Here is a 14,088-nt window from a genome sequence, read left to right on the forward strand (position 1 = left end):
ATCTTCGTGACCATAAACGTGGCTTTCGGGATCGGGAACGTTTGCAGCCGTCCGATGGACTGTTCTCTTTATTACATGTTTTTCGCCTCGCTCGTCTTCACGTACTTCTCGATGACTTGCGCCGCTTCGGAGGTCTACGAGGAAGGCAACAAGTTGAAATCCGGCATCCGAGGTCACTTCGCTAGGAAAGGTCTCGAAAACGTGACCAAAGGCGAAACTTTCTTCATCGAAATGATCGAGAAACGAGATTTCTCCTTCAGTGGATGCAAAGTCTTTCATTTCACGAGGAACTTTATAATAGCTTCGATCGGTACTATGTTGACGTACTCGTTGCTCTTCTTACAGCTCGGATCACCATCAACTCCTCTAGGGAACACCACGTGCGACCAATGAATCGCAACCGGAGTCTCTTTTGACAGGAACAGACAGTAGAAAAGCATTTTAAACACCATCCATTCGATAAAAGAAAAACATTTTATTGAATATTTACATGTTAAAAATTAACCCTTATTTCACTGAATAACAAATTTTGACAAAGTTTCTGCGTCAGAAAAAGAAAAGTCATTTATTATGTAATTCGGTGTGTTTTAAAAACATGAATTGGACGATGAAAAGCTGGACTGACAAAGGTTTTCGTTTGAAATTGCACATTTTTTATACGTATAATAACACAATACAGCACAACAGGGCTGGACAAATCGCAGATTAAAAGTTGGCCTGAAGACTACTACTACTAAACCAGACATGCACCTCGTCGACATTCCTCTGCGGAACTTCCCACGAATTGGTACATGTTGGAATGTGTGTGTATGTATAGTGAACTCTATTTTTTTCCGTGAAGTTTGTTTCTGTGCAATGCTTGTTATGTGTAGTGCTGCCATCTGCAATCAATGCTTTCAAACTATGAGTTTTTTCTCAACTCATGGTGATTGAAGTGTAATGAACGAATACCGTTGTATATGCCTGTTGCTTTCTGCGGCGAGAGTTTTTGAAGGGGAGATCGGCTCGCATGCGCGCCTCGAAGTCTGGGCTAAAGACTAAAAAAAATCGTCTAAAATTTTCTTTGTACGCTTACTAAACGGAAGGCTGAGAGCAGTACAAAATGTTCGGAATTTATAACATCATATCTGTCAACATGAAGGTACTTATGGACCACCATGCCCTGAAAATGTCAAAAGGAGCATGATTTTGCACCTCCTTCTTCGGGTGGACAAATTTTTGTGGTGTCTAGATTTTTTTTACGATCTGTCCAGGCCTGCAGTACGTCACATGGAAACACAACATAAGTATGCAGAAAACAAAGTAAATGTACAGGGAAAAAAACTAAAGCAACACGAATACAAGGAAGCCACAATATATGGAGGGTTGAGAAACGAAGTGGTGCTAAGTCCAGATTTGATTGATGTGTACTTAGTCACATAAAAAACGTAAAATAACTAAGAATTTTGATACTCGCTTAGAAATGAAGCGGTGCAAATTGAAGCTGATGAAATAGCCTACAGATGGCAACAATATAATTTTCCTGACACGATAAATTTCTGGTAATTTCAAATGCAAATTTAAATTTCTTGGCCTTGAAGAAAACTTCAAAGTGACTTATATATACACCTGTTCATTTCTCAACCCCCCCCCCCCGTATAAAGGCAGAACATTTAATATATACATAAAAACACAACCAAATATATATATAGAAACTCAGATGTATTACAACACAATGGCGTCTGACGCGTACTTCGTTTTGCATTGCGCTAGTGACAGACCTACAAACAGCACAGATATAATTCAATCATAACACATAACTCACTTCACTTCTAAAATATAGATGGCAGCACTGAAACATCAAACACAGCACTACATACGCACTCAGTCAGACTGTTAGGTGCACACACAGTTACACTTCCGGCACAACTCACTAGGTAGTAAATCGCCCATAGATGGCGATAGACCTGAGTTTAGCTCGGTTTGAAAGAAAAAAAAAACGCCCTCGCAGTGAATCGAGCCCACCTCCTCTCACTTGCCGGGTGAGCACCCTAGACCACTAGGCTACAAAGGCAACGAGCATCGCTCTTTATTTAGGCCGTACACATAGTGCGGCGACTAAGAGGTATGGGAGGGCATAATAGCGACTAGCGACGAAAACAATTGCATATATTTTTTTCCCATACCTTACATACTCGAGGAGCGACACAAAGAAGATGAAGAGGCCACTCAACGAGGTGCACGATTTGAAAAAAAACCTATTTCCACCTCGATCTGCTGATTGGTCCGTTCCTTCCTTTTTTTTCCTTTCCCCTCTTGTGTGGAGGGATCATCATTATCGCACACTTACATTTCAGAAACATTTTCTCTACCTTCCATCTTTCTTTCACTATGTTCGTGCTTCTGTTCCTCCACCCTTATGAATTTTTTCTTCTTCGCCTCACTATAGAGGCTCGTGTGCGCTGAACAGGACAGTACGTGGCGGTCGGACCCAACTCAGGCCTGAGCTGACATTACTGACAATTTAGCCACCAGATGGTCACTTATCCAAGGATGATGTCACTCTCCGCTATCCATACGAAGGTTTTCAACAACTGGCTGATGCGAAGATGAATTCAGGAAAGAAAAGAAAATTCAATCGTGTGGCAATATGCCAGTTACGAGCTCTGGACTGAGTTAGGTCCGACCGCCATGTACGGTGCCGTTCAGCGCACACGAGCTTCAAGAAAAAGATTGATGTTCGTTGCCTTTGTATCCTAGTGGTCTAGGGCACTCGCCCGGCGAGAGAAAGGACGTTGGTTTGATTTCCTCGCAAAGGCACAGTTAGATTTTATTTCTTTTCTGAATTCATCTTCGCATCAGTCAGTTGATGAAAACCTTCGTATGGATAGCGGAGAGTGACAAAATCGTTAGGAATTTTACAAATCCTATAGGCACAGGGCAGTTTATGTTCGATGGATTAGATAGATAGAACCGCTCACAGCCCCGGACTGATGCAAAGCACCTTACTTCCGTTACCTCAAAAGAGGCAGAGTTGTGTCGGAAAAGTTAGCAAAGATTTATAGTGGTGGCTCCACTTGTCCCGTGCTCGCAAGTTTCGAATTACTCGCGTGGGCACTTTATTCCTGGGAAACAAAGCTAGATTCAACTATATATTTCGGAGATGCCTCTGGTTGAGAAGAATTCAATCTTATATTTGTCTGTTATACATCTCTATATTAATCTGTTATTTACTTTCGGTACGTAATGCATCTTCACGAACTATCATCTCAAGATCTCACATATAAACTCTGTACCAGTTATTCAACTATAATCTGAGCACAATCGAGCGTCAGAAAATTGAGATTAACGGTGAATCAAACACAGATGAAGTTAATGCGTGAAATCTCATCTATCTTTCGTTATAGATAGGGTGACCACTCGTCCTCCTTTAGTAGGACATTTCAAACGTCCTCCTACAATTCGGAAAATTCACCCGTTTGTCCTCCTTTTTTTTCAGTTTCCAGAATTATTTGTCTTTCTTCCTGTGGAAATTTTTTTTCTCTACTTTAAAACATGTATTTCTTCATTGATATGAGTGTTTGTGCGTTTTTTCCGCACACGCATCAACCAATAGCTGTCGCAGAATTGTTTTCTGTTTCGGCTTTTCTTAGTGGTTTCTGTTTCAGAATTGGGAAAAATTATTGTGGTGGCCGGTTTTATTGGTAGGAATAGTAGCACCATTTATTGGAAAACTGGGAAAAGTGACGTCACTAAGGGTACATACGCAGGTGTCCTCCTTTCTCAGTTTCCGAATCTGGCAACCCCAGTTTTAGACCAAATGTACAGTAATTTGATGAATTTTATCATTAAGCATACAAGGCGTCCATAATTAAAAGACCCTATTTTAAATTAGCGTACAGGCGAAACCAGTCGTTAGAAAAGTGTGAAATTTTGTGGAGGACTTCATGAAGTGATAGGAATTTGTTTCATTAGGGGGGAAAATTAGTTGCACATGTCTCCACCAGAGGACGTTTCACTTTGAACACCTGTAGTAAACATGTAAGTACCCTTTCACACGGAGCGGATGCGGGTCCAGAAGTTTTAACAATTGGAATATACTGAGCCTTTCAGACGAGCCGAAATATCTCCGCACCTAGGAAATGTTCATGCGGGTCCGGACGTCGTCGTCCGCATGTGTCAAAACCTAAGTGCGGGCTCCGCATCCGCACATAGAAGTTTTGACAATTGGGTTATTCGGGGCTATTCACACGATGCGGAGTGAATTCGTCCACATCTTTGGGTACTTTTTTAAGGTGATTTTGCGCAGAATTTTTTTAATTATTTGCCATAAATACCCTTAAAAACACCATATGAAGGTCTCTGTTCATCAAATATGATGTACCCACATACGTCTATCCCTCCGTTTCCTTCTGAGATTGAGATATAGCAACTTTAACTGCCTTTTGTCCATACTTTATCATTTTATACAATAAAACTTGTCAACAACGGCCACTGACGGGACCAAAATTATAAGGCGTTCTGTTCATTACTAATATTTAATTGACTAAATACTTTAATAACTTTTAAATTTAATTTAAAAATTTTAATTTTTTTTCTTTTAAATATTTGAAATTACGTAAAAATATAAATATTTAAAATTATTTTATAAGTTGTTATTTTTCAAATTAAATAATTTCTTTTCAATTGATTAATTCATTTTAATTTTTTAATCAATGTAAAAAAACGTAAATTATATTCAATGTTTTGTGTACTTTTACAAATGCAAACACCATGATGATTCGACACGATTTCTACATGTTACCTTCGAACCCCTTTAGAGGTCGAATTTAAAAAAAAAAAAAAAGCCTTCTTAGTGAGCCTTTACGTCATGAACCAAAACTATTGACCAAATTCGATATTTAGAGCTTCAGTGGTGATGATGAATCAGTCAGGACATGTTATTATATACGTATAGATAGGCTAAGCAAAATTTAACTGAAACATAACAACTACAGTCGAATACCGTTATAGCGAACGCCAAGAGACCGGAGGAATCACTTCGTTAAAACGAAATTTCGTTATAAAGGAATTCCAGGTTACCCAGCATTGTTCCTATGTAACGTATTTCGGGGATTAACATTAGAACCGCGGAGTGGGTCAATTTGACCCAAATAAAACTTCGTTTTCATTTATCTCAAAAACCTACAGGCAGATGTTAAACAAATTTCGTGAATTTTCATGATATCATATGAGTATTAATTCACGAAAATTTTATTTTCTTCCCATTTCGTGTTCCAGAGCTATAAGCACTTATACCTAGAACCGCGATTTGGGTCATTTTGACCCAACGTACTGTTCTATAGGAAAAAAGAGTGCGTAATTTTCTTGGAAGTGGTTACCCTTTCTAAAAAGTATTTGTAAATGAAGATAGTGAAGAATAAAGGTCTTTCAAGGTCAAGGCCAATTCATTGTCAGAGCAGATTATCTTTGTTCAATGGAGGAATGGCAAGTAGAGCTAAATATTTTTTTCCTTTGTAAACTTGAATACCTGGAATTCTGACGAGACTCAAAGATTTTGGGAGTTTGTTTAACTCTAGAAAAAATGTGTAGTTGAAATTTCTGTAGGAAAACGATGTCACAGAAAAAGAATAAAATTCTGGCCTGCACCAAATACGTTTTGAATGGATTTTCAAACCTTGGGAAGTATCAGCGTCCGACGAATCTCTCTCTCTTTCAGAGCACATAGTGATGCATCTAATCAAGTCATTTGACAACAAGGGCAGAAATTCCTCAACCAACACTTTTTTCACTACGCTGAAGCTGGCTCAAATGCTAAAAGACAAAAAATACGAGCTTAGTAGAGACGGTGTGAGACGAAATCGAAGAGCAATATTATCCGATGCAATAAAGATAGTGAAACTACAGTTGTATAGAACAATGATGCCACAACTGCAATTTATCAAGGAAAGAACGATATAAGTTTTTCATTACTCAGCACGCTTCATCTAGCAGTCGATATTGGCAGTTGTAGCTCCAAAAAGCTTCCACACGCACAGAAATTATTGCACACTACAATTCAGCAAAGTGTAACGATCGTAGTTGTAGGTAGCGATCAAATGCCCAGAAAATATTTGGTGAAGGTGGCATGACAGACGTTTTCTACAACATCCTGGTCCTCACTATAAAAATATTCCTGTATTTTGTATTGAAAGCAGTACAGAATTAGTTTTTGGAAAGCAGTTCCTCTAAAATGTTATTGAAGAGGTGCGTTCATCATACGTGTTGCCCTTGCGCATTAGGAAACGATCGTGCGCTCTTGATCATGTAACTGTTCGTGAGCGATCCAAATAATAATAGTAATAAATAAAAATAAACGATCTGATGTGTCAGGTAACATAAAAATGTGGAAACAAAACTGTTGATTTTTGCATGGGATGTGCAACTTCAACATGCTATGAATGTGCAAGAATAATAATAAAAAAAAATTGCTCAACTGCTCATCATAAATTCCACTTATCAGTAAGAAATCAATACTTATATTGACAGAATCATATTATAGACTTTCTCATATGCAATTTGACACGCTTATTTTACATCTTTGTCCTATTATAAGATTACTGAAAAATGTTTTTGGACTGAATATAGTAAATAATGTATACTGAATCTTATTTTTACTGAATTACATAATTTTTTAGCTAATTTTGAAGCCCATTATATATTCATAAACATATATAATTTTCCATTATGAATACGCAATTAAACAACATTGAATAAGAGTAAGGAAAAACCCAGGAACCAAAAATAAATTCCTGTTTTTTCGCTATGAAATACCGTTTTTTCACATTTGTGTCAATTTGACCCAGTCCGCGGTTTTAGGTATACCGAAAGTGCCGCGGTTCTAGTGTTAAAAAAGTGTTCGTTAAAACGAGATTTTCGCTATAACGGTATTCGTTGAAACGGTATTCGACTGTATAACCATTTGCGAAAACTTACGTACGCCAAAATATATTTTTGCGTATACAGTCGAATCCCGTTATAGCGAAAATCTCGTTTTAACGAACGGTTTTCGAATCCCTCTAATAAGTATACATAGGAACAATGCAAACAATCTGAAATTCCTTTATAACGAAGTGTTTTCTCCGGTTTCTTGGAGTTCGTTATAACGAGATTCGACTGTATTATATTACTATTAGATTATATATCATTGCAATATTATCGCGCGAGCAGTCATGACAAAATAAAAAGCGAAATCGTTGATGAACCCTGTTGTATGGCGATAAGATGCTAAACTTAACAGCCAGAGACAATAATCACCGTCGTAATAATCCATGTAGTGCGCACGCTTTTCTCAGTTTGTAATGCGCAACTGAGAAAAGTAGCTTTTATGAGAACTATCTTATTTTCATTTCGCCATGAAAAAATTTACCTGAGGATCCCCATAATACTTTCTGTATACCGCACGTCACACGGTGCATTATTAATCAATAACATTGATTTATCATATACAAATCAGTTGATATTTCTATTTTTTATCAGTCAGTAGATGCCGCTAAATCACTTATCATTGCATTTGTATAGATGTGGCAGCGCCATCTTCTAACAGATAGAGTATGTAGAACTTTTTCTCTTGATTGAAGCGCTGCATACATGTGATGACCATATGTCCCGTATTTACCGAGACAGGACCGATTTTTTCTGTCTTTTCGGCCCTCCCGATTTTTTGCAAAAATGTCCCGGTTTTCGTGCATTTTAAGGAAGCCAAATTCACTTTTTATTCTTCAAATCAGCGATTAGAATTAGAAACTCAGTAATTACATTACGAAAATTACGACTACAAATAAGAATATTCTCTCACATGTCATGTTTTGTTTTTTCTTTCCGATTCACTACAATTTGAAATGGTACTTCATTTATTGCGGATTGGCGACTTTTCTGCGAATGAGTTAGCAGCTTTGCTTACTTTTGGAATCATTTTTGGCGATAATTAGCATTGTATTTTACCGTATTTAGACGCTTAATTTCCCGTATTTTTCTTCATCAAATATGGTCAGCCTATGCATACAGAAGCTGACCCCCATTTTTTTGTCCAATGAAAAACGTAACAAAGAGAGATAAACTCAACCCTCGGTTCACGAACGCATCCATTCGTGACCAGTTCGGTTCACGAGCAACCAAAATCGATTCGGTTTACAAACTTGTCTCGGTTTACGAACATGTAAACTGGGAAAACTTAGACTAAATCCAAAGGAACAAATAAAGGAATTGAGAAGAGTTGTACTACTTATTTTTTTGAAGTTCTTTTTTCCGAATACGACTCCACTTATCCAGCTCATGTATTAGGATTTCAAACTTCGAGAAAGTTTACATTAAATAAATTTTTCAGATATGTTGTGCAATAATCTCTGACGTAGAATCAGCACTCACTGAATTCTAAAACATCATTTTGATGCCTTACATGCAGGGACTTCTTAAGAGCATTCCGGGCCCTCGGGCAGAGTGATTTTTCTGAAATGCCCTACCCCCCAGGAAAGACATTTTTAATTTCCCAAATTCTAACCAGATCTAATTTTTATGAGGCTCCCCTTGCACTGGAGGTCCCGGGCAGTGCTCGGGTTAGCCCATGCGTTATGACGCCACTGCTTACATTGCTCATAGTGATTATTATTGATAAAGCTGAGCAGCAAATGACTTACAGAACCATGAATCCGGTTTAGAAGGCATTGTGGCCAGATTGCTATGCAGACAAAAATTGCAAGGGCTTTGACATTAAATTAATAAGACCACACATGGATACGGCTCTGCCCTGGTATCTCGTAAGGTTGGGATTGTTTCTGTCTAGGACAAAGTGTTTTCTGTGTCAGTATGATGATCCAATTGGTTCTACGTTATGTATATGAAGCAGTTTTGCGAAAATTCACAGTAGAAATTTCGGGATCCCATGAACGAATTAATCGATTACTCATTGATTCATTTTGAAGAGAAAAAAATATTTCGGTTTGTGAATGGACTTCAAACACGAATTAAGTTCGTAAGCCGACGAGTGACTGTACTACTTGGAGGGGAAAAAATACGGGAAATCACCAATTAGCGCTAAAAAGTACCTGGACATACGGGAAAACTACAATTCCGGAGTGGTCAAAAGATCAGAAATGTGAATAGTTAAAACAAATGGCTATGGGTAGGTTCACCATACATCCCGTACCACCACGACATGAACACGGGTTTTTTTGGCTCTGTCCCGACTTTTTTTTTATAAAAATGTCCCGGTTTTTCCCGTATTTTATCATAGTTTACTTGAATTTGTTATTTCCATCAAAAACTTTGATACAGGCAATTTTCGAAATGCAATATCTATAAGTTAACATTATTTTCAAAATGATGTAAGTTTTCTCTAAAAAACTGGCAACCCTTTCAGTGTCTAAAACTTCTAAAATGTTTCAAGTGTCTACCCGAAAATGTCGAAAAACGCGTGAACTTGTATGTAGTTCCAATTATGTGCTCTAAAAGGAGTTTGGTTTTATCGAACTGGATGTCGCATTATGAGTATTAAATGTGTCCAAATTGCAGAGCTCATTTCTGTGTTGCTCAAGGAGGTAGAAATGGTATTACTCAGCACGTGTCCGAGTGCCACAATAATGCCGGAAAGGCCACAGCTTCAGCTAAGAGCATGAACTCTTTCATACTGTGATAAAAGCATCATCTCGAGAAAGAAAAAATTGCGGCAAGCGGGGCTCTCATGGCTTCTCATACTGCTCAACATGAGCAATGTTTTCATTTAAATGATTGTCTGTCTAATTCAGGAGTTTTCAGCCTATAGGTTGAGACACACAAAACTACGAAAAGATTATTCTATTCACGAAGAGATCACGCAAGAAAAGGTCTGTTTAAGTGAAGAGAGAGAATGAAGGATTTTCGGTCGCCCAGAGTACAACTAGTACATTTCTCTCATTCGCATAGAACACGATACCCGTCAGCAATACAACACAAATTTAATGTCCATCGGGAAACAACATTGTGTGCGTGTTTGTACTGCATTTCGTGTAATTATCATACAAATTTTCTAATATCAATGTTTACATCGGATAATGAATTTCAAAGTAAAAACAATTACCTTCGGGAAGTGAAAAATTTTCCGCCATTTGTAAATATGTGTACAAAGCACATGTATGAATTTTTATTGCACGTGATCCTGATAACAATAATAGAAGATTGACGCAACGAAAAACAAAATACGCGCTCCAAAATGATATCGTGTCAACCCCTTTAATTCCATTAAAAATTAATGATGTAGAAAATTCGATTAAGAAAACATTTCTAGCTTCTTAATGGACGTTAGACCATATTATAGATTGAATCATGTGTTGATTTTGGTTAGACGAAGCGCCATCTGAAGGCATTGATTAAATGTGTTCAGAATTGCAGCAACATTAATTTTAGAGTTCCAGAGAGTTTCATGTGCAGAAATTAGAAAAATATCAGCTGTGTGATTCTAGATGGTTGCATTAATGAATGTATTTCAATGTTGATTAGTATTGATATAGACTCAGGTGATTTTTCCCTAATTAATTAGTAAAATCATGCAACCAGATATGTTCAGTAAAACTTTATATGATCGACGCACCGTGAAAAGGAATGCATGGGACGATCATGGGACGTGTCCAGTAATTAAGACTTCGAAAGCTCGGAAAAATGGAAGATGTATGAAAAGAAGCCCAACTCATTGGTTGGCTGTCGTTGCGCTGTTCCTGTGCGACTTCGGAAGCAGCTGCATCCACAACCGTATCTGCAGAGCGCTTGCGTTGATTTTGAGCTTCGTAGTGCATAACGTGTCGGCATACGCTTACGTTGGAAGCGTGATAAGACGGAAAAATTTAAGATACACTGTCGTGATACTTTCCATCGTTACCGTCCATTTACTTCTTTGGTTCAGCATAATCGGCAGGAGCTTCAAACTCCGACGATTGTTGGAGAAGATAGATTCCGGTCTGGGTGTCTTCCAGAGATGTCCTTCACCAGCAAAATCGACGGTATCGATGATCCTACTGCAAACAGTCATGTTGATTTTGCCGTTCTGTAATCCCATCACCAGATTATTTTTCGCCCACGAAAAAGACGAAACCGTAAAGTTCTTGGAACGTCTGGGTATGGACGGGACTTCGCAAGATTTTTCGAGCGATTGGCAATTCGTGACGTTGCTCTTCGTGGATTCGTTTCTAGACACGTTTTTCAAAGTGGTCTCCAGTGTCTCCTTCGGCGTGTATCACCTACACGTGTGTCACGAGACCCGTATACTCCTCGCTAGTTTTGGACGCACGCTACGACGTGACACCCGGGACGTCCGGACTCTTGTCGAGAATTACAAGACGGTTTTCTCGGTGGTGGACGAAGCCGAAGACTTGCTCAACGTACCGATGTTGTTCTTCACAGCGGAAGCGTTCCTAGTGATCTTCAGTCGGACGTCGGCGTTGATAGGAGGCAGGGAGTGGAACACGACTGTTTCGTCCTGCATCACGTTCATCGGTTTCTTCGTGTTGATCTTCTTGTCCTACATCGCTGTGACTTTCGTAGCGGCCTGGTTTCACGAAGAAGCGGAGAAATTGACCTACGATATTCGGTCGTTGTTTATCGGAAAAAAGAGCGCTAAATGCAGCAAGGAATTGCAGTTTTTGATCGAGACCATCGCGAAACGGGAGACGTCTTACACGGGATGCAAGTTTTTTCATTTCACAAAGAGTTTCATTGTCATCTCCGTTGGAACTATGTTGACATACACTCTGCTTTTCGTACAACTTGGAAAGTATGGAAAGTGATTAGTCGCTGTCCTTGATTTTTTCATTGCGTTAAAGAGTGAGCGTTTTTCTCTGAACATATGCTCAATACGCAAAACAAGAAAAACAGGAAAAGCATCAGCATTGAAATATTTCTGCAACTCTATTAGGCGTCACACTAGAGAAACAACCGAAACATAAAGAAAATATCTTCAATGCAAGATAATAACTTGGTAATTCATGACCACGAAGAATTTCAATACATAATTCATTGCCGCATTTTACGCTCACAGTGGAACCTAATGGACATTCCCCGTAACTAGACTCTTTGAAGCCTCTGAAACAGGGCCTCAATGTATTTCGCTGTACATGGTGGCCATAAAATAATTTTGCTGATTCACGAGCCCATAGCGACAGCCGAAATCATAGTTTACGAATAAAATTCGAGATATACCATAAACCGGGATGACTTTAGGACAAGCATTATTTTCATATTTGAAAGTATGTGGAGTATTCGTGCTATTATCACGTTATTGATCTAGAATTGTTTACAACAATTAGCAGAATGCGATGAGGTGCTGAAATATATACTGAGTGATGCTTCTCTGATTGTTGGCGCACTGTTTTCTTTATTTAGTGGTTATCATAAGTTTGTGAAACCTCTTAAAACTTTGATTAGTCAAAATCGTGTGTCAAATGAAAACAGAAATGTAGGCAATTATTCAATTTATAATGTTTTGATTTGCTGTTTTAATTGTTTCTGTATGCTAATTAGCTAATGTTTTTACGTAATAAAACGTCAACACATTGTACTACATTTGACGGGGGTAACATTCAGACAGGGCTCTCCGAATTTTGAAAATTTCACAACGATATTTTTTCCTTTTTTTTCTGACTTTTTTCCGTTTGTTGGTTGACCTTTGAATCCGGAGTTAGTTGTATGCAGATGATATTAAAATATTGAAAGTTGTCAAAGTTTGGTTCCCTTTAATTTACGAATTTGATAAAATAAATTATTCTACCAAAACAAAAAAAATTAACGGTGATTTATTTCTAGTCACCATGAAGAAATATACTGTTTCCAGTAGTCCGTGTTCTTTTTTCAAGTTCAGATATTTTCTCGAATTTCTGAAAACAAACACTGGGTGAATCATTATAATCATTTTTGTCGCACCACGGTCATTTTTTGCACACGAGGGCTAATTAGACCGGGACCTACAATTTATTGCCGATTCCGAACGGCAGGCTTGTTTCTTATACTCTCATCGAGAGGTTGGTACGCTAACCCCTCGATGGGGGGCCCCTGCGGTAGCAATTTTTTGCTGCGGTCAAGTCACCGTTTTTGTTGTATCCCTGTGTCTGGAAAGTTTTCTGTCAAGGACGAACCGGGTATCGAACTCGCGACACCTCTAAACATCCTTTGGTACTTTAGGCGAGTATCTTATCGACCGGGCTACCGCGCCCCAATCATTATAAAATTTCGGTCATATACACCCTGTGTTGTTACTCACCATTTCTAGTGGACATTTAGTCATGAGTGGATATATATAGGGCACCGAAAAAAAATTAAATAACAAAAAAAAAAATGTTTGTGATCAACCTTTTATGATAAAAAAACAGCAAATGATTTGTAACTTTACAAAATATTTTAATAACTTTGTGCAATAATTATTTGCATTTTCGTGAAAATAGCACGTATTTTCACGGAAATAAAAATCTTTCCAATTTTCATAGCATAGTTTTTGCTTTCAACATGCCGAGTTTTTCAATCAATTTCTATAAAATTTACCGAAAACATGATGCTATATTATGCATGAGACATAATGGGTAGAAATTTAAAATGTTTCAATTCATTATTCGATGAGATAGGAGTAGTTTTAGTAAATGATTATTAACTGCGCAGGTGCGAGAAATATAGGTTTTATTTTTACTAATTTGATTACCAGATACATGGGGCGACTCATACGAAAATTCCGGCTGTATTTCGTGAAAATTGAGAAAGATTTACATGATATTGTGAGCTGTAATTTCGAAACTTGCTGAAAGTAATTGAATAATAGTGAATTTTCCATAAATTCCTATAGGATTATTTGCTGTTGTTTCATTTTTTTTGATCGGGTTCGTATACAAATACAACGCCACAACAGGCAAATTGCCCAACGAGGTGGCTGACTTAAGAATATCATGGATCCCCGAGCCCCTACCTACTGCTGCCACACCACACATGCACCCCCCCCCCCGCGGAACCCCCCAACGAATCGGTTTGATATCGTATATGCGTGTTATGCTGAAACATGTCTTCTCTCACATATCATCAGACACGCGTCTTCGTTCATTCGCATAATCCTGTGGGCTTATT

This window comes from Pholcus phalangioides, unplaced genomic scaffold, assembly GCF_987345545.1.
Source record: "Pholcus phalangioides strain wild (caught in Gottingen) unplaced genomic scaffold, Ppha-v1.0 ptg000002l_1, whole genome shotgun sequence".
NCBI classification, from domain to species: Eukaryota; Metazoa; Arthropoda; class Arachnida; order Araneae; family Pholcidae; genus Pholcus; species Pholcus phalangioides.